Genomic DNA, 19,078 nt, shown 5'->3' with positions numbered 1-19,078 from the left:
AATTCATTAATTAGTACGAGAGATAAATCAGGATATAGTTATCGATAGTTACTGATATCATATTAATTTAGAAAGGTATGATGAACCGGGAGATAATAGTCTTTGAAAACATCAATAACTGAATGAGTTATATAAAACGCATCTTTAGACTTCCTGGAAAATGTAATCTACCTAATCGATCTGTACATTTCTATAACAAGTTTTGTTTGCGAATTATTATGTCAGGATAAGGAAGATTATTCTTCAACCATTTTATATAATGTATTCTTTCGTTAGGTTATTTTGTTTTTTTACAAAAGTAAAGTTAATTCTTTTTTTTTAATATTACAGAGAATTCGTCCCCACTTAACCTGTTTTAGGCATTTTGTCATATTATATTTCTTAGATTGGTTTATTGTTATCTTTAGATTGTCTGGAAATATGTATACATCATTTTGTATACTAACGGCAATGTGCTGTCAGTTCACAAAGTTATACTGTTGGATTAATTAACGCATGCGAGTCGCAGACTTTATTTGAATGATCGCTGACGTTGCAGACGAAACAATAAGATGCGAAGGTGTGTCTTCCTAATAATATGTATGTGTAAAGACAATTAATGTACAGCATGGGCAGATACGGAACCTTTTATTGGATTTAAAGAATTTGTACGCTGCTCTTTTGTGTTTTGGATCTGTAAAAAAGAAAAAAAAATCGGCAGCAACATTTACCGGGTTTTTTTTAACAAACAATTTCTGTTAGGTCACAGCAGCATATGTTTCTGTTGAAAAAACGGTAAATTTACAGCAAAATATTCTGGCTATTCTGTTGCCAGAATATTTTCTGTTCTTTAACATAATTATTTTCGTTAAATATAAAACAATCATTATCAGTAATAAAAAATATATTTATTTTCTGTGAATGTAATGTTTCAGTAGTGAATTTACAAAAGTATTAAAATGGACAGAAATTAAGAGCAAGACATGTCACATGACATTGTGTCATGGATTCAGAGTTCGTGATTTACTACTATCTCTCGTATCTTCTACTTATTGCAATTTTTATCTTCAATACAAACCTGAAATAAAATGATTAAGCACATACAGAAACATGCAATTAAAAGGTTGTAAATTTCCTGCTATGCGATAGAGTATCCTTGGTAAATTTTCTACTATGCCATAGAGTATCCTATCAACGAAATATTGCCAAGGCAGTGGACATACAATGTCAACAGCACCCAAACTGAACGAATTCCACCCCGCACCATTGACAAGGAAGGACAAGCTGTAGCTTTCTTGGCCAATGGTTAATGAGCTAGCATCATATATCACTGAAACCATGGTGTCTCTGACACATATTGTTTACTTGGCCGAATTCAAATATGTCTACGATGAAAACATACATTTCCATGGATTCCATAGTATATTGTTCGCAGGAGTGCAGGCTGTTTCGTACTTAGTTCATTCGTACCTCAAATTGATTCGTACCTTTTCCTATGTTGTTGAAAGAAATTGAATATGCCGAACCAGAATTAGAATATGCCCGAGATTTGTACCTCAAATTGATCTGCCCATGCTAAACATTAATTGTCTTTACACATACATATTTTAGGAAGACTCACCTTCACATCTTATTGTTTTATACACCCACATTTTTATGTGAACGTATATTGTCGTCGCCCCTGTCCGTCCACAATTTGTTTGTGGACACTCTGCAGGTCACAATGTTTATCTGATTTTGATGAAATTTAAAACTTGTGTTTATATCCCAAAGATCTTAGTTCCTTTCAATATCCGACTATAAATATCGTTTAAATAATATATCATTGTTACACCCTGATGATGTTTGAGTTCGAATTTGGTAAAAATCGGACCAAAACTGTCCGACAAAGTGGCCGTTCCTTGAACGCAAATTGTGTAAAAGTATGTAATACCAAGGTTGAAGACCCGCTAGAGGTCACAGCATAAAATATATGTTTATATCCCAAACTGTCCGACAAAGTGGCCGTTCCTTGAACGCAAATTGTGTAAAAGTATGTAATACCAAGCTTGAAGACCCGCTAGAGGCCACAACATAAAATATATGTTTATATCCTAAAGATCCCGCACCTTTGGATATTCGAACCAGACTATAATATCCTGGATTACGGACTCTGATTGTACGAAAAATAACATTTTTAGCCTGTGGATGTCACAATTTTTATTCGAATTAGAAAACGTTTAAATATATCACCGTTCCACCATAATGAAGGATGAGTTCGGATTTCGAGAAAATCGAAACGAAACTGCCCGACAAAATGTACGCAAGTTGTGCAAAAGTATGTTATACGAAGGTAAACTGTCAATGATCTAAACGCATCTTTAAAATTCATTTGAACAAGATATGATATATAGATCAAGACGGGGGAGAGAAAGAAACGGTCGATATATCTACTAAAGAACAATTATGTTTTCTGGAATTTAACAAATTAGATTAAATTTCCTTATAAATATATATTTTTTTAAAAAAAAAAACCTTTCCATTTCTCCCCCCAACACTGATAATATTCAACCAACGAGGTATGTGATGCCTGCGTCGGCCGAGAAAGTTCATCCATATTTTCCGGCGTGGTTCTCCCTTGTCAGTGATGCAGGACGGGGGACCTGACAAGGACAGCTGTCAAGTTGTTCGGATGGGACGAAAAACCGAGGCCCCGTGTAGACATTGGCGTGCATGTAAAAGATCCCTTGATAGTTGGAATTCGATATAAGAGTAGGCCGTAGTGCCGCTGTCCGAGCAAAATTTCCCTCATAGCACACTGTATGGCGTATGCCCGTCTTCATTAGCCCAGTTCTGAGCAAAACAGTAGGACGTTAAACCCCATTTCATTTCATTTCCAGTACCAAGGGGTCTGTCTAATATATGAACAAAATCATGCTCAAGGTTGTCAGCCCTAATGAATTTTCAAATCAATAGAATGGCAAATTACCCGTCGGAGTTCTTTCTGTTATGCCATATTCGTCGGTTTTATGCCATGATATATTTAGATAAATGTAAAAAGCCCAGTAATATAACATACATTATCTAGATTAAATCTCGTGAATAACAGTAATATAAATGAAAACACACATCTTTTGTCTGGAAACAAGTAAAGGCGGAAGTATTCAAATACTAAATTAAGATTGGTCTTTTAGCTCATTTTCTCTCGTACTTGCTGCGCATATGGACCACAGTTTGTGTTAGGGATCATAGATTAAGCTTTAATTACACCAAGGTGATTAATACTACATGTACGTAAAATGATTTGCTACACAATTGTTTTTATAACTCCAACGAAATTGGCAACGACTAATAGATCTGACACATTACGTCGTTTGTCATGTACGCCATTAATTAGTAACTGTTATACTTAAAACAAATAAATTGGATTAAGATACCTACGTCGGCCAGCAACTTATTGAGACCAGATCATAACTAAAGCCTTAAAGATTTCGCAAGAACTGCGAATAACACTAAAATTTGTTGAACATCAACAGGCTTCTTCCTTATAACAAGATAGACAGCTAAATTAAATTTTATACAGATCGGATAGGGCCCTTAAATAACTCATTATGTTCCAAATGGGTCGATATGTGTAATAAAGATAATACGATTGACAGCCAATATACAATGACTAACAGACTTTCCTAACTAAGGAACAAAACCTCTGGAGGCGGTTATCAAAAACATTTGAAATCCAAAAACCTTCTTCATTTCACGAACGCAGACAACACAATCAATATTAACAAGCCAACAATGAGCCTGATGCCTCACACCCAAACCCCCAAATATATAGACAACACATATTAATTAAATACACATTGATCATTAAATATAGTCCATATTATGCTACACTGAGTTTCATCACGCCCATCCAATTAGAATCAAAATTATCGTGTTCCGAAGTCACAACCAATAAAATTGTTTATCTCTGCTTAGCCTTAGTAAAAATTGCTCATCATCCCACCCTGTCAAGGCATTCACCTTTTAAACACCTACACAAATGCTGATCATTGAATTTAGTCAAGGTATTGACACAACACAACACACCAATTTTCAACATTCGCACTCAATTAGAATCAAAGTTACCTTGCTCAGAAGTCTCGGCCAATCACTTTGCTTATCAGGAAATGCTCATTATCGAATTCAATCTCTCCATTACCGTGTCCCAAAGCACTGCAAATCAAATTGCAGATAACAAAGCCGAAATGCTCATCTTCGAACTACACCAAGGCATTCAGCTAATAAATACCTCAATTTGTTTCTCGAGAAGTGTGACGGCCAGACCGACGAACAGACAGACAACCACATCCATTCAAATATTCCCCTGTTTTCTACGAAAGTCGGGGGCAAAATCGTGTGGGTTATTATAGACTCTAATATACCAGCAAGTAATTGGAACCATAGACGGGCGGGCGGACAATGATGATGGCAAGGCAATATACAACCACATTGAAATGTGGGTGTATAAAAAGGTTAGAATACACCTGATATTCGTAGTCGTTTGTCAATGAATCAAGCAGTGTAACTATTTCCACAAGTCATGCGTTCCTTGGCAAACCCTAATTAAATTGTCATAGTTTAGTGCGAACGCTTCGGATTTAAATGAGAATGCAAAACTAATTCCAAATATCGCCCTTGTTCCATTATCGCGTATTCATGCGCCGTAACGAATAAAAACGGAGTTATTGGTTTACGACACAACTAGGCGGTTGTTTAATAATAAACTAAATAAAACCACCAGCATTAAGGTATTGATTCGGACCGAGAACATAATATTATCAATTATATAAACTGCAGGCTATATAATATCACTGCAAATGGATAAATACTTGCTTACAACCAATATAGCCGCTTTGAATGTTTTAATCGCTTTAACACCCAAGAGACGTCTGTAATTTATGTCTCTCACGTGGGCGCTGCCACGAAAGACATGCGCGAGTGACGAGGACGTCGTCTCATCTCATCATCATATATAGATAAACCAAGTCTCTTCAATTCTCGTGAACACCGTTACTCGCGCTGCCCAGCATCTCCCTATTCAATTCTAGTAAAGGAATTCCAGAACCAAAAACGAAGAAACAAGCAGCGTGTAGTAGTTGGACTGTGAAATTAAGACTCGGAAAACGGAGTGTGGAAAGAAAGCAGTGATATTTATTTATTTATTTTTCTTTTTTTTCAAAAATACGGGACTTGCAGAATTTGAGAGGTAAGGAAACGTATTAAAAGTAGAGCAACGCACAACTTTTTTTTAAGTCCTTCAAACGTTTGCTAAAAGTTTATTAACGTTTTCTTTAAACACTGACATATTTCGTTTTATCTAATATCATGAAATAAATAATACGATGCTCTTCTTTCTAGCTATATAATATCTAGAAAAAATTTTGTGCACTTTTCATTCCTTCCTTTTGTGTAGCACTAAATTACAGTATCATTGATTTTGTATTGTCATTTCATATTTTTTAACCGACAAACGGTTAATAATAGATGTTTGTAATTAAATTAACATTCGTAGACACCAAATACGTCAATTAAGGCCACACTTTTTCTGTACTTTGAACTTCGGCCTTTCGGTTGCTGACTTCCAGTTTTACAAACCGAGGAAACTCGATTTCTTTGAAAATAACGTATTTCTATAAGGAGGACCATAACTAAGATATCTGATATGCACATAATTAACCCAGGGGATTTTGAATGTCCAATTCATTAATTCTCAAGGTAACTAAATACAAAGCATAATAATACATTGATACAATTATTAATTCTCAAGGTAACTAAATACAAAGTATATAATACATTGATACAATTAGACATTGTAAATTATTTTAAATGAAATTAAATAGTTCAATCAACTGGCTAGTAATCCAATTTTAAGAATTTTGAAATGCGATATTGTTTTCCGAAGGTATTGCCTTCAAATAATCCGTGTACATTTTGTGTAGATTTTGATAATGTATTCTGTTCATGACGATAGTACAACACAAGGAATATAAATTTATTTCTGAAACTACGTTCCTTAAATCCGACAATTGCACGTCTTCAATGAGCATGATGCCTTCTTTTGAAATCCGGGTTTTATTGCTAACTTACTTTTGTATAATAGCTGATTGGAGACTAACTGTGAATTAGATTTTGAGAGTTACAGATTTAGAGCTCAGATTTATCTGAAACTATATTTGTAATGTCCATGAAAAATTAAATTGTCTAATATTGCCACAATATTATTCCCAAGATATATTAAATAGGTTTACTATTGCACAGTCATACGTTGCCCTGTAATGCCAGCGCACGTTCATTTATCGTCTTCAAAGTGTACTGTATAATGGTCGATATCGTGTGGAAGCGGGCGTTAAATAATGTTATTTACATGCGGTCTTTGAAGTATTTCGAAAGATATTACAAATATAAAATGAAATGGGGTTTAACGTCCTACATGTTTGCACCACCAAGGCTAATACACTGTGCTATGATAGAAATTTGACTCTTCGTTGAATTCTAACCGCCAAAGTCTTTTTTACGCATATGTTAACGAGTACTCTAGTGGACTTCGTTCTTTTTGTCCTATCCGGACGCCTAGACACATTTTCTTTCTCAGATTCTCCGCCTTGCACCACTGACAAGAAGGAAACCAGACTAGAACTATCTTGGCTAATACCGGGATTGCATCCGGAACTCCTGGTTAGTGAGGAAGCGTCCTACCGAGTCATCTGGGCTCGAAATATAAACTTTCCTTGTAGTTCGGATATGTTTTCCAAATTAATTATTGCGTATTTAGGATTGCGACATTCGACAAAACATCTGTTATTGAATTTAGTATATTATTTTAGAACCATTGAATAGGACTGTTTTAAAGACGAATTAAACATAAATCACAACATACCATTACCGGAAATAAAACAGTAAATGTATATCCAAGACGTTTGATTTAAAAACCTTAACAATATAATAATACAGTTTATACTCGAGAACTATCGATTTTTTAATATGATGGGTTTTAGTTTTCCAAAATGAGAAATTCAGAGCAATATAAGTTCATTTGTGTAATGCAATCCCATGCTATACAATTGCGTAGAGGTTTTTTTCTGAATACGAGGGCACCCAGGACACTATTCCGTATCCGTTGTAGTAATACCACTATATTCACCATCAAGATGTTATAATTACCGTTAAATCCAGCTCAGTGGTAATATAGACCAATAACCTCGATCCCAAGGGAATGGGGGTTGTGTTTTATTTCTAAATCAGCAACTGATACGCTTTTAAAGGTACGATGCAAAGCAACACGTACATGAAATTTTAGCATTACATAAGGAATGGCGACCCCTGAAAGAACACCTTTCTGAATTATTGTGGTGAACTAAAAGCCTTAACTAAAATATTCACGCACCTAGTTTCCAATTGATGATATCGGAAAATACAAAACAAAGTGTTCGAAACACCAAATTTGAAAAAGCAATTCATGTGACCCGAACGATTTCCTAGCACAAAGTTATGTTACAGATAGCTGTGTGTACTTTCTGTATATCTTCAGGTCATATTTAAAGAAACCTGGTTTTGACGGAAACAATTGGGTGTTTCTGTGGGTAGACCGACGTGTCATGCAAAGAGGTTAAATAGGTTCGAATTTTAAAAACTTCTGTGGCCAAAATTCGTGTCCATGTGCATTTGCAAAGATGTTAAATTAACGCACGAGTCTCTAAATAAAGTTAGTAATAACACAACATGGGATACAAAATAATTAAATTATATTTTATACACATGTATTTAGAATTTGGTCCAGTTTAAAAACTACTTGTTGATGTTTCACAAGCCACATTCTGGTTTTATTCACCATCACGTTTCTCAGCAGCTATTGGCGGGATTAAACGGTGTACATAACCTAGCAGCCTAAAAAAGAATAATAACCCTTTACACAGTTATGTTACGACCCACACATAATTCAATCCAAGGGTTGTATTTCTCAGATTGAAAAACTTTAGGATCTATTGTTGTTGATTTTCTTTAAAGCAATTCTCATGTGCGATGATACACGCTTCCCGCGCTGTATGCGAAGTCATTTCTACCATATGTAAAAAAAAACCAACAACAAAAAACATTTTGTCATAATTATGAAGAATCGCTGCAATTGGTCGATATATTAACTTGATATTTTTGTGTAGCCAGGTTCTATTTTGGCTTGTTATGCTATCTCCCATGTTCGAGTCGAAACATTAAATGTACAGCCATGGATGGCAAAGATGAGACTGTTATCATTACTATATTTGTATAAGAAATAAACATGTGGGAGTAAAATCAATGTAGACTTAAAATAACAATAACATAATTGATCGATTTGGAAAATTTTTGGACCAAAAGTACGGTTGATTGTGGGTCGTCTTAAACCTTAATTCTGGCAAGTTGGGTCTTAAAATAAGGACATAAATAGATCTAGGTTACTGGCGTGTTAAAGGGCGTAAAGCATTACCTCAATAGTATCCACAGTCGTCGACATTACAAACAGGGATTATTGGTCCATTTCAATCAATAGTGATGTTAAATTACAGTGAAATACGGACTCCTGATAGACAATAATTAAAACACAATGAACAATTATATAATCAGTCGGCGACGTCTTGTACTCTATGCTCTTGAGCGCCATTTGTAACCAGGCCACACCTCAGTACATCACTGAAATGTCAAACAGTACTCCATTGTAGATTGGACTAACCAGACGCGAGGGACTGCCATTCAATTTGGACTGCTCATGTATTTTGACGAATAGAGCTGATTAGAAATTACGCCAAAAAAAAAATTACGCCAAAAAATATAAAGTCAATGTAAATCAGTTTACATACTACAATAATATGTCTTGAGCTTTTTGATCCATTTTCGGTTCCAAAGAATAAAGATTTAGCTGCTTTAATGCAATGATTGTGAACATATAGAAATGGTTTTCAAGGTGAGATAATGATTATAGGGTTATCTGGAATACTTGATTGAGTTAGGTCGAGGCTTTTTCTTCGGTTGATTTAGTTAGAAATATAAAAGCCTGCAAATAAATAAATATTACGATTTCCATATAAAAATTATAGCACGCGAAAGTCCCATTTTTATGCATAGTTTGAATAAAATACCAAAAGAAAATAAGATGACGTGTTTTAATGAATGAATAGATGGCTTTCTCCTGTCAATATTTTTAGATGAAATTTCTACAAAAGGAATACGTGGGTGTATTTTTATCTTTGTAAAAATAGAAGCAGTTTTTTTTTTGGTAAATATTAATAATAAGAGATGTGGTTGTATAGGAGGGTGAGAATACTAATGCTAATCCTCAAGATAACAACAAACATATTTTTATAAAACATATCTAAAAAATCTCCCTTTGATTCCGAATGGGGACAGGTAAGGTTTTCTTTTGTTAAAAGGGGTAGTCATATTATGTATGATATGTTGTGAAAACATGCATTAGTTTTTGTAGCTGCACAACAAATAGATGTATTAGTCGAGTACATATATCAAGCCATATTCAGCTTAAAAATTTAACCACAGATAGCTTCCTGAAAGGAGCTAAATCGCTAGAAAATGACACAAATGGGTCGCAACGCATATAATAATGTTATATGAATGTATATAAACTGATTTACGATCAATAATTTCCGTTTTTACTCTTAATTTCAAATCAGAAGCCTCAATCGAATAGCAATCTCTAGCGTCTGGTTATTCCAGTCTACACCGATAGTATTTATTGCGCATGCTCTCCAGATAAGAATATGACGTCACCGTTTGATATGACTCTTGGAATATGTCTAGCCTCGTCCTTCGAGTCCCTTGTTACAAATGGCGCTGAAACGCATTATGATACACTATTCGTGTACCAATGTTAAAGTGTTTATTTTGTCTTAAATATTGGATATCAGAAGCCCATCTTTTCCCGGTAAGATCACAACATCAATGTTGATTTAAACTGACACATAATTCGTGTTTTCAATGTCGATGAGTTAGGGACTTAGCTATTTTAATTTATTTACTCCATATCTGAGTTGATAAGAGAGAATCATCAGTCAATGGTTCCATAAATACATTTCGAACTTTTACGATTAAAGCAATTAGAAAGCCATATTTCTACCAATTTACTGACACGGCACGGCTACTAATTCACTACTTTAAATATTTAAGAGGCGATATCTATTGTTATGAAGTTGGTGCCAAAAGGAAACATGCAAGATAAACGGACTATTCGTGAATTCGTGAAAAAAAAGATCGAAACATTCACTAGCGTGGCACGCGTGAGGGGAACAACAGATACTGGCCTATTTAATATAAAATGATTTTATATCTTATCGCTGGCAAAGAATTCCCTGGCTGCATTTATTATTTATATTTTATTACTTGCATTATTTTGTTTATGCCGCCCTGATCGATGACAAAATATAGGTATATTGTCATGTATGTGCTAGAGAATAAAGCTCTTTGTTCCAACAAAGAACATCACATTGTCCGATATGACTTAATACGTCTGTTCTTATTCTGGTGTGACCAATGATGGTCAAAGGTTCCATGAATGCACTTCATTACATTAATACTTATTGGACATACCGTTATTTCATTAATGATATAGGAATTGGATCGTAATAAACCAACGGGCTATTTATTTAATTATGGATACAGTGTATGAATGTTAACATAACATTAATTGATAAACAAGGAGGTTGGGGCTTTCTTTCCCGTAAACTATATGGAGTGGTTAATAATAATCTCGGAGATTCATGGACACGCTTCCATATAAGTTATATGATTTTGTTAATGCTAGGTTCCCACAGTCGTGCGATGCGTTGCGATATGATTTCCCCTATTGAGTCCACGATACGGTACGTGCAGATACGTTCGGATACGTCTCTATAGTAGTATACGATCAACACGATTGCTACCAATGACCTCAATATATTATAAGACCTGATAGGATCACCACGATTACTCCTCGATTAAAACCACGATTTCAATCGCAGCACGACTCTTGATAGTGGGAACCTAGCATTAAGGATTAGCTCACCGATAATTCCTTTGATGACGAAAAGTTGTTATATGAGACTGTGACAGAATATCTGTTCGAATCTGACAATTCATATAAAGAATTGACTGTCACGAGATAATTCTCTACTTCTGTTACGTTGGTCATAAATCGCAATTTGGTATACGTTCTAAAAAGGTAATTAGGCAGTCTATATCAAATACTGCATTCATATAAATTCTTATCCGACCTATTAAAGATACTATCCAGCATACGAACTGTGCGATTTGATGATATAGTTGGACTAAAACATATTCAAACTAATCAATCTATCAAAATTTTTCTTCAATTCCCTTTTAAAACTTTGTATTCGCCAGGGATACCTATAGCTATAAATAAACTGTTGTTAGACGCAATGTCTGTCACCTGTTTAATTTGATACCGTATAATGTGGGGAGGGATAGCGGCAACGAAGCGTGATGGGCGAACCTACATACACATCTTTGATTTTAGATAACTCGTGTTTCTCTTTTTGCGTCACTTTCTATCTCTTCAAATATTTGTTACTGATCAACCATAACACAGAATATGTGTTAAAATTGGATTTGGAATGATCAACCATAACACAGAATATGTGTTAAAATTGGATTTGGAATGATCAACCATAACACAGAATATGTGTTAAAATTGGATTTGGAATGGGTTTAACCAGTTCTATCACAAATGTAATATCGGCTGACACCAACATTGTCCTTTATTAGTTTTACTCTCTCGCAACCCTACCTGTTTTAGTAGCGTTCATCGCAATAGAAACGAGCTTGAGTTATCCTAAGTTTACCCTAGGTGTCCAAAAGATCCCAAATTTACGTTGAGTGTCCAAAGGCGGCAGGTACTGGTAACTGGAAACCTTTGGAATAAATTGACACCCGAAGCAGTTACTAAACCCCACTGACCCGAAATGGTTTTAAGGAATTACAGTGCGATAATTACTGATCATGTTTGGTTTTTCGATCCTAATATTTTAGTATTATTTTTACCACAGACGTGCGGTTCAACTATTCTTCTACAATGGACTGTCAAGCGATAACTGCTGAATAATTAAAGTAGCTCCCATTAGGTTGAAATTAGATTGTGCTTCTACAGCCGAATGTTGAATGAATGGGTGATTTGATAAACTCGGCGTTCCGGTGATAAATCTTTTAACCTATTTTTTAACAGTGAGTTTATTATAATCAATAACTTTTTCTTGTTGGTGATTTATGGGTGATGTTTGGAGAGGGAGAGAGAGATGGGGTTTAACGTCCACGCAACACAAACTAGGTCATTTCGGGACTAAGACATGAGTCAATTTTATTTCAATAATTCGCTTGCGCGTAGGGGTCTTTAGCAGTGGGAGGAAACTGGAGGACCCGGAGAAAACCATCGAAGTTGGACAGGCAACTCTACTCCTTGTCACATACAACCGGGAAATCGAAAGCACGCCAGTTGACTCAATGACAGACCTTATAATACAGCGGGCACGTCCTAACCATTCGGCCATCCACCGCCCCCTGAAATTTATAAAATCATATCTTCATTATCTTGCATACAGTGGGTGGTGTTGTTTTACACAAGGAATTCGATCTAATTACACAGCACTGCCTTTAGAACTTTTGATTTAACTGGGAAAGCACTTTTATGGAGTTTGTGTTTATACTCAGCTTTTGTGTAAATGAATATGAATTCAGAATCCGCAAGTATAAATACCATTTAAACTAAAAGACCCGTTAATGCGATATTTGAATTAACGGCTCTTAGCTGTGACATAACCAAGCACCTTGCCGGAAATAAAGAAGTAATTTATCAATATGAAGTGATGCTGTTACCCCCGTGGCAAAACACGTAATGCAGCAGATATGTTGGATTGATTCGTCTGTAAGGATATTTTGTCACATTTGACTACCGGGTGCTTTAATTATTGGCTCCGTCATCAACCGACTAAGCCATATTTAATACGTACGCAATAAACCAGATGTAAATTCACGATTGTTGTCATGTGTCTTCTGACAACCGGATATCTTTAAAGTAATTCCCAAAAGCGATGTTAGGTAAAATGAGAAGCCATTTTTAATCGGCAAAAGAGCTTCCGTTCATCCATTTAGAATCTAATTAAACTTGGATCTTCATTTCGTTTTGGGGTTTTTATATGTGTTGGCCCACACACAATGAGGAACAAGCATCTTTATTGTGAAAGTTCTGTGTTTGACACTGGTTTAATCAATTATCGTTCGTTCAATGCACACTTACCCATGTCGTTGGCTATAAAAGGTTGTGTCACCTGAGAACATGCTTTGCAAAGGACGCCCATCAAACAGGGTAACCAGCATATTTCATTTGACGAGTTCACATGGTTAACAAACTTACGTTGTATTTGAGCTGAAACATAATAATATAATTTGACTAATTCGTTTGATCACAGCGTCATATGTCATATTATAACCAGGCCTATTTAAGGTGATTTGGTAATTATGTGTTCTTGGCTTTATACACATTTTTTAATGCATCAACTCCACACACCCACACCCAATTTTTTAAAAAGATGATAATTTGAAAAGACTTGGACCAGAAGTCTGAAAAACCCAGCGAAAGAAATACATCATCTTATTTGGGACAATCTGGATGCGCATATTATGAAATATGCTACACAGAAAGAACACCTTGTCATAAATATGTTGTATCAAGTTACAGTGTAAACATTTTTGTATCGGGAAAGAGATGTTTTTTTTCTGCAACATACTTCAGAGAAACATTTACAAGTTTGGTAAATAAAATTCGTGTTTGATCGGTTGACAGTCATTCTGCCTTCAGTAGAAGATAAATCAAATGTTACTAATCAAATTAGTGTCTATTGTTCCTGAGTTGGGATTTTCAAGCTGTCTCTTGACGGCTCGAAATGAAATTAATATGAGAACGAGAAATAGTACAATCCCACAGGAATTGTATGAACAGCGCAGAGTATGGTCGTAGTATTTATGTATTGAGGTCGGATACCGAGTCCACTTTTCTTTGATTTCAAGAATAAGATTACAAGATTTCTTCTACTTCCCAGACAAATTACTTTTCTTGCCTTGATTTAAAGTCATGCTAACGATGAAAAGTGTGACTTGTTAACATTATTAATAAGATTAGGTTCACCTTATACTGCTTAAGAGTGATTGAATGGCCTGCCCATTGAAGAAGAAAAAGTCTTGTACTCTTGGTCGTTGAAAGGAAATGAACCTAAATACACTTTCGGTGTTAAAAGGGTGACATTTAGATTATATTGCATACTGACACTAAATAATATTATAAGTTATTAAATATATAACCATAATATACAAGGATCAGATAAGGTTGTGGGAAATGGGAGCAGAAAATTAAGGACTATACTTTGAGGATGGGGTGAAAGTAGCTCTGTATGGCGAAAGCAACCGCATGCTAAATAAAACAACATGAGTAGTTTTAAAGCTATTCCTGTCATTTTTCACCAAGTCATGGACAATAGCTCTGCCAAAAATTCGACGAATCAGGTTCAAATTCCAACTTCTCTGGGATATCAAGTTTCATTTGCAAATGGAGGTAAAATGTAGACTACCGCGTTCACAGACTATTTTTGATCAGACCAAGGACAGTAACTCGTTTGAAAATCATTGGCGATGAATTGAATATAAGACCACACATCATTAGAAATTCTAAGTCGTCTTTGGTCATCCATTTTAAGGATTTCAATTCATGACTGACTTTGTCGGCGGCTCCGTATAAATTTCGGATGATTTAGAATAAGATTCCGAAAACTACAAGATCGTACAACGGTCATTGCCGATGGGCTATAGTTGTTAGTCTGTATTTTGTTTGATGTTGATTATTTAATTGAATGTTTTCAGTCTATAACGGAAGTGGCTTTTCGATTAGTCTTGCACGACATCTGTAAAGACCGTGACGTATATTTTTAGCGCTTTTAAACCAATTACGGCATGGTAAACAGCTGTCCATGTAACACTACACCAATTTGGACATTTTATAATTTAATGGAACTATTGTTTCCAACTGCAGTGGTGACAAATTATAAGTATTTACACTGAAAATGTCTATTATTAGAGATAATTAAGCATCCAGGACAGCTATTCTCAAGGGTTCGCGTTTCATCCTAGACTAGGACGTAGAAGAGTTAGATAAGCACTAGAATTGAGTTACCACCCTCCCCCCGGTATTCGTTACTTGGCTCCGAGCCGACTGATTGTAACCAGGACGTCATGGCATGTCGATTCTGTTAACAAATTACCAATAAAAGGTGAAATCGGATATTAGTAGCTATGAAATATTAACTAATATTTTATGCCAAACTTTATATCAGGCTATAGAATTGGATAAAGCAATTTTCCCTCTGTCCAAATTTTCCAATTATTGAACAACCATCCAGTTCCATAATCTCGTTGAGAGCTATAAATGATTAATATTAAGACATGAATATAGTTTGCTATATTCTGATATAAAACTCGATTCAGATAAGAATTTGTTTATTATAGATTCGTTTGATATACTTTTCAATCTGCGTAGTTTAAATTTTCTAAAGACCGATTACATTATTTTGCATGACTCAGAAAATGCTTCACTTGTCTCGGGTCTGTATTAGAAAATGAATATTAGGCCATATAAATTTACAGTAGTCATATGTACTTCTGAACTAATATAATGTTGTCAATGGCCGAGAAAGCTCCCGGGATTTTCCGGTTAGTCTAGTTGTTCGGATCGTCCAGTGTAGACGCAAGAAATTCCCGGTACTTGAAATTTGATGTCCGGCAACATGTCCCTCATAGCACAAAGCATGACGTATACAAGTAGTTATTAACCCGACCGGTGTATAACGTTTATCCCTATTTAATTTTTGTAATGAAATAATGTATTATTATAATAATGTATGTATTAAACACCCATTCCAAACCAATGGTGGTGTTACATTTTGTATCTAAAAATAAGCAAAATAAATACATTGATAACAAACCAACAGGAAATATTTCACCAACATGAAACAATAGTATTCGTTTATAGCGACGATACCTTAAACAAATTGGTTGATGTGTAAAAGGCTTACTTGCAATGCCAACATGGCCGAAAGTCTGCAATCTAATTACAAAAAGATTATTCGTTCGAGGTTGGTCTTCTCTACATAAAGTATAAACTGCTCCTTTGGCATCTGTATGTTCTCTTTGAAGCCAGTTTCAGCCAGTGAGATAGACTAAAACCATTATTGCGAATGGCCATTTGAATACAAACTTCTTTAAATTTTATTAGAGAGAGAGAGAGAGAAATGGGGTTTAACGTCCACTCGACACAGACTAGGTCATTTCGGGACTAACATATGGTTTAATTTTATTTCAATAATTCGCTTGCGCGTAGGAGTCTTTAGCAGTGGGGGGAAACCGGAGGACCCGGAAAAAACCCACGAGGTTGGACAGGAACCTTACTCCTTGTCACGTACAACCAGGGATTCGAAACCACGCCAGTTGACTCAATAACAGGCCTCGTGATACAGCGCGCGCGTGCTTACCATTCGGCCATCCAACCCCCTTAAATTTTATTAGACAGTCCTGTTGTGTAAATATAAACGGCATAAAATCAAATAGAAGCGAGCGTAGTACAAAAGTTTCGATGGTAAGGATCAGAACGTACGTGAGATGAAATCAATTTACAATAACTATTACACCATTAGCCGTCCCTTTTTCCGCTATTACGTCAATAGCAGGACATTACTTCATCAGTATTATTTGGCTCCTTTAGAAAGAAACCAAAAACATCCGGCTAGCGCTTAGTGGACACGAGCTTTGAATCCTCATTAGCACGGAGTGGCTCAGACATTAAATTGTTAATATAAGTTGTGGGGATTCATTTCAATTTCCTGGCTTGTACAAGTGCATTTTTTGTCGCTACGGATTGACTTCTCTTTAATATTATTTTATGGAAGTCATGAAATGTTATCAGAGAATTTCTCATTATCAAGCGAAAATAATGCATCTTGTTCAAGAAGAATCAATTTTACATTTTCGCACGTTGTGTTCACGTTTGCCGGCGAACTTGTCCATTTACTGGTCGCCGTACGGTCGCTGCAGCGCAGAAAGGACGCCACCCTGGTCTGACGGGGACATTACAACTTCCCAGGTTAGATTGCACAGCCTTGGCGTTTGTTTTGAACATGCTTAAAACAAACGCCGTGACTCAGCGATCATTCACGACCATGGAGACCACAGTACGATATCTGGCGTTTCCACCATACTTTTACCGCGCTTATGGCGATCTTGACGCGCTCTGAGGCCATTTTCCATCGCCGTAGCGTCGCAGTACGGACGCCACCCCAGTCTGACGGGGGTATTAGATATTCGACTAATAAAACAAAAACGGTGACTAAATACCATTATATTAACTAATTAAACGGCCATGTGATCAGGTCGTGTCCCCTGGGGGTATCATTTGAAGGATGGCCAGGTCAGTGTTCAGCAATATCATCAAACAAGAGCATCGCACACTCGTTACAAAAATAAATACACATCATCGATAAGCTGCCAAACATCAAAAGGGGAAGCCATGATAGAAAGCCACAGGTTAAAATGGCGAAGCCCTGCAATGTTGGTCAGGAAGTTTAAATATCTAAAGCTCTAGACTGTTACACAGTGTGTCTGTACGGTATCCATAGCAGGATAACTGTCGGATCGTGTCTTAAGTTGTCTTTCACAGATGTTTGTTCATCTTTTTCTGGCTAAACCGTCGGTCATTTTGTCTATTACAATGGTACCGCCGCTAGCCATGTAACCAGGTTTGTTTACATTGGTAATGATACAGTAAGAATTAAGGCGTCTTGGATGACATTTCCAGATAACATTCTACGAACAGGTATTACAATTACACTCCAGAAATATCCGATATTCCTAATTATAGTTCCATGGCAGTGAATTAAAGAAATATCATAACACCATTAAGTAGTAATTAACCTCTTCATTCGGTGGGGTTTTGTTTTAGCTACCAGACATATTGTTATAATTGAGGAAGAACTAACGTAATTATGTGACACACCCTTCATGCATATCTAAATATAACCTTGTATATTGTTTTAACACCCTAGTATATCACACGCCTTTTTGGAGGAATTGGATAGACAAGTGGGCTAGCTCGTGAGTTATCGCCCTCTCCGCTACCGACTCGTAAACGTAAGTTATTTACTGAAATAATTTTTTTTTTGACCATTGGATGTTTTTAAACTATAATTAAAACAGGAGACTGGTGACTTTAGAGATAGTAATACCATCGATCCTAAAGTGCACTAAAAATACAGAAACCTGTTGTTCTAAGAGGTAAAACACAATTACGTGGACTTCCGGTAACCAATATCCCATCAATGAAATATTTTGAAAACAGCTGCTAACAAATCCTTTCAATAGCGAGATATGCCAACTTGGTGGTATAAAGCAGGGAGTTGAAACTTGTGTAACCCAAGTGTTGGGCGGTTGGTCTTAGTTGCTACCATCTTCGATTTGCAAAAGAAAATGGTAAATGTGGGTCTATCTTAATGGGGTTTTTTTGGAAACAAATATATTTTCCCCGGTAATTTGAATATAATTGATATATAACGCCAAATATAATGGTTATATCTTTAAGCTCGGTGGACAAAAGAATGAGTAAATCTAGTTAATCAAAAGTAAATTTCTTTTTTGAATATCCAGACCTGATTAATAATATGAAAGTGGGAATTTTGTAATGAATACAACCCTTTGACATCGTGCCAAGATAATTATTCGCGTTGCGCTAACATGGGAATGATCTGAAAATGTTATCAGGGGTCCAAGTCTAGTAATAGGTGAATATTTGATCTGTGTCAGAGGTGTTATTTTTTATATCCTAACCATTTACCTCTTATTTATCCTCAGTGGCCGAAACGCTGATCTGCCGAATAAAGAATGGGTTTCACCTTTTCGAACCACGTTCATTCTTGTCGGAAAATATATTTGTAATGAATTGGGAACAAATAAATTGTATACTCATATTGTGTAATAAGCCCATAACGACTTTAAATTAAAAAAGCTAAAT

General features: G+C 35.8%; 1 protein-coding gene across 1 annotated transcript in view; it reads left to right on the top strand.

The window, feature by feature from the left end:
• Positions 1-4,887: 4,887 nt before the first annotated feature.
• The window catches only part of LOC126821277 (neuropeptide prohormone-4), a 61,626-nt gene continuing 47,435 nt past the window's right edge, over positions 4,888-19,078 (top strand). The window contains exon 1 of the mRNA XM_050549674.2: positions 4,888-5,206. The gene's annotated coding sequence lies outside the window, so the exon portion shown is untranslated. The remainder of the gene's footprint in view (positions 5,207-19,078) is intronic.

Source organism: Patella vulgata, chromosome 5 (assembly GCF_932274485.2).
Source record: "Patella vulgata chromosome 5, xgPatVulg1.2, whole genome shotgun sequence".
NCBI classification, from domain to species: domain Eukaryota; kingdom Metazoa; phylum Mollusca; class Gastropoda; family Patellidae; genus Patella; species Patella vulgata.
The sequence above is the reverse complement of the archived record's forward strand: the minus strand, read 5'-3'. Positions and strand labels throughout refer to the sequence as shown.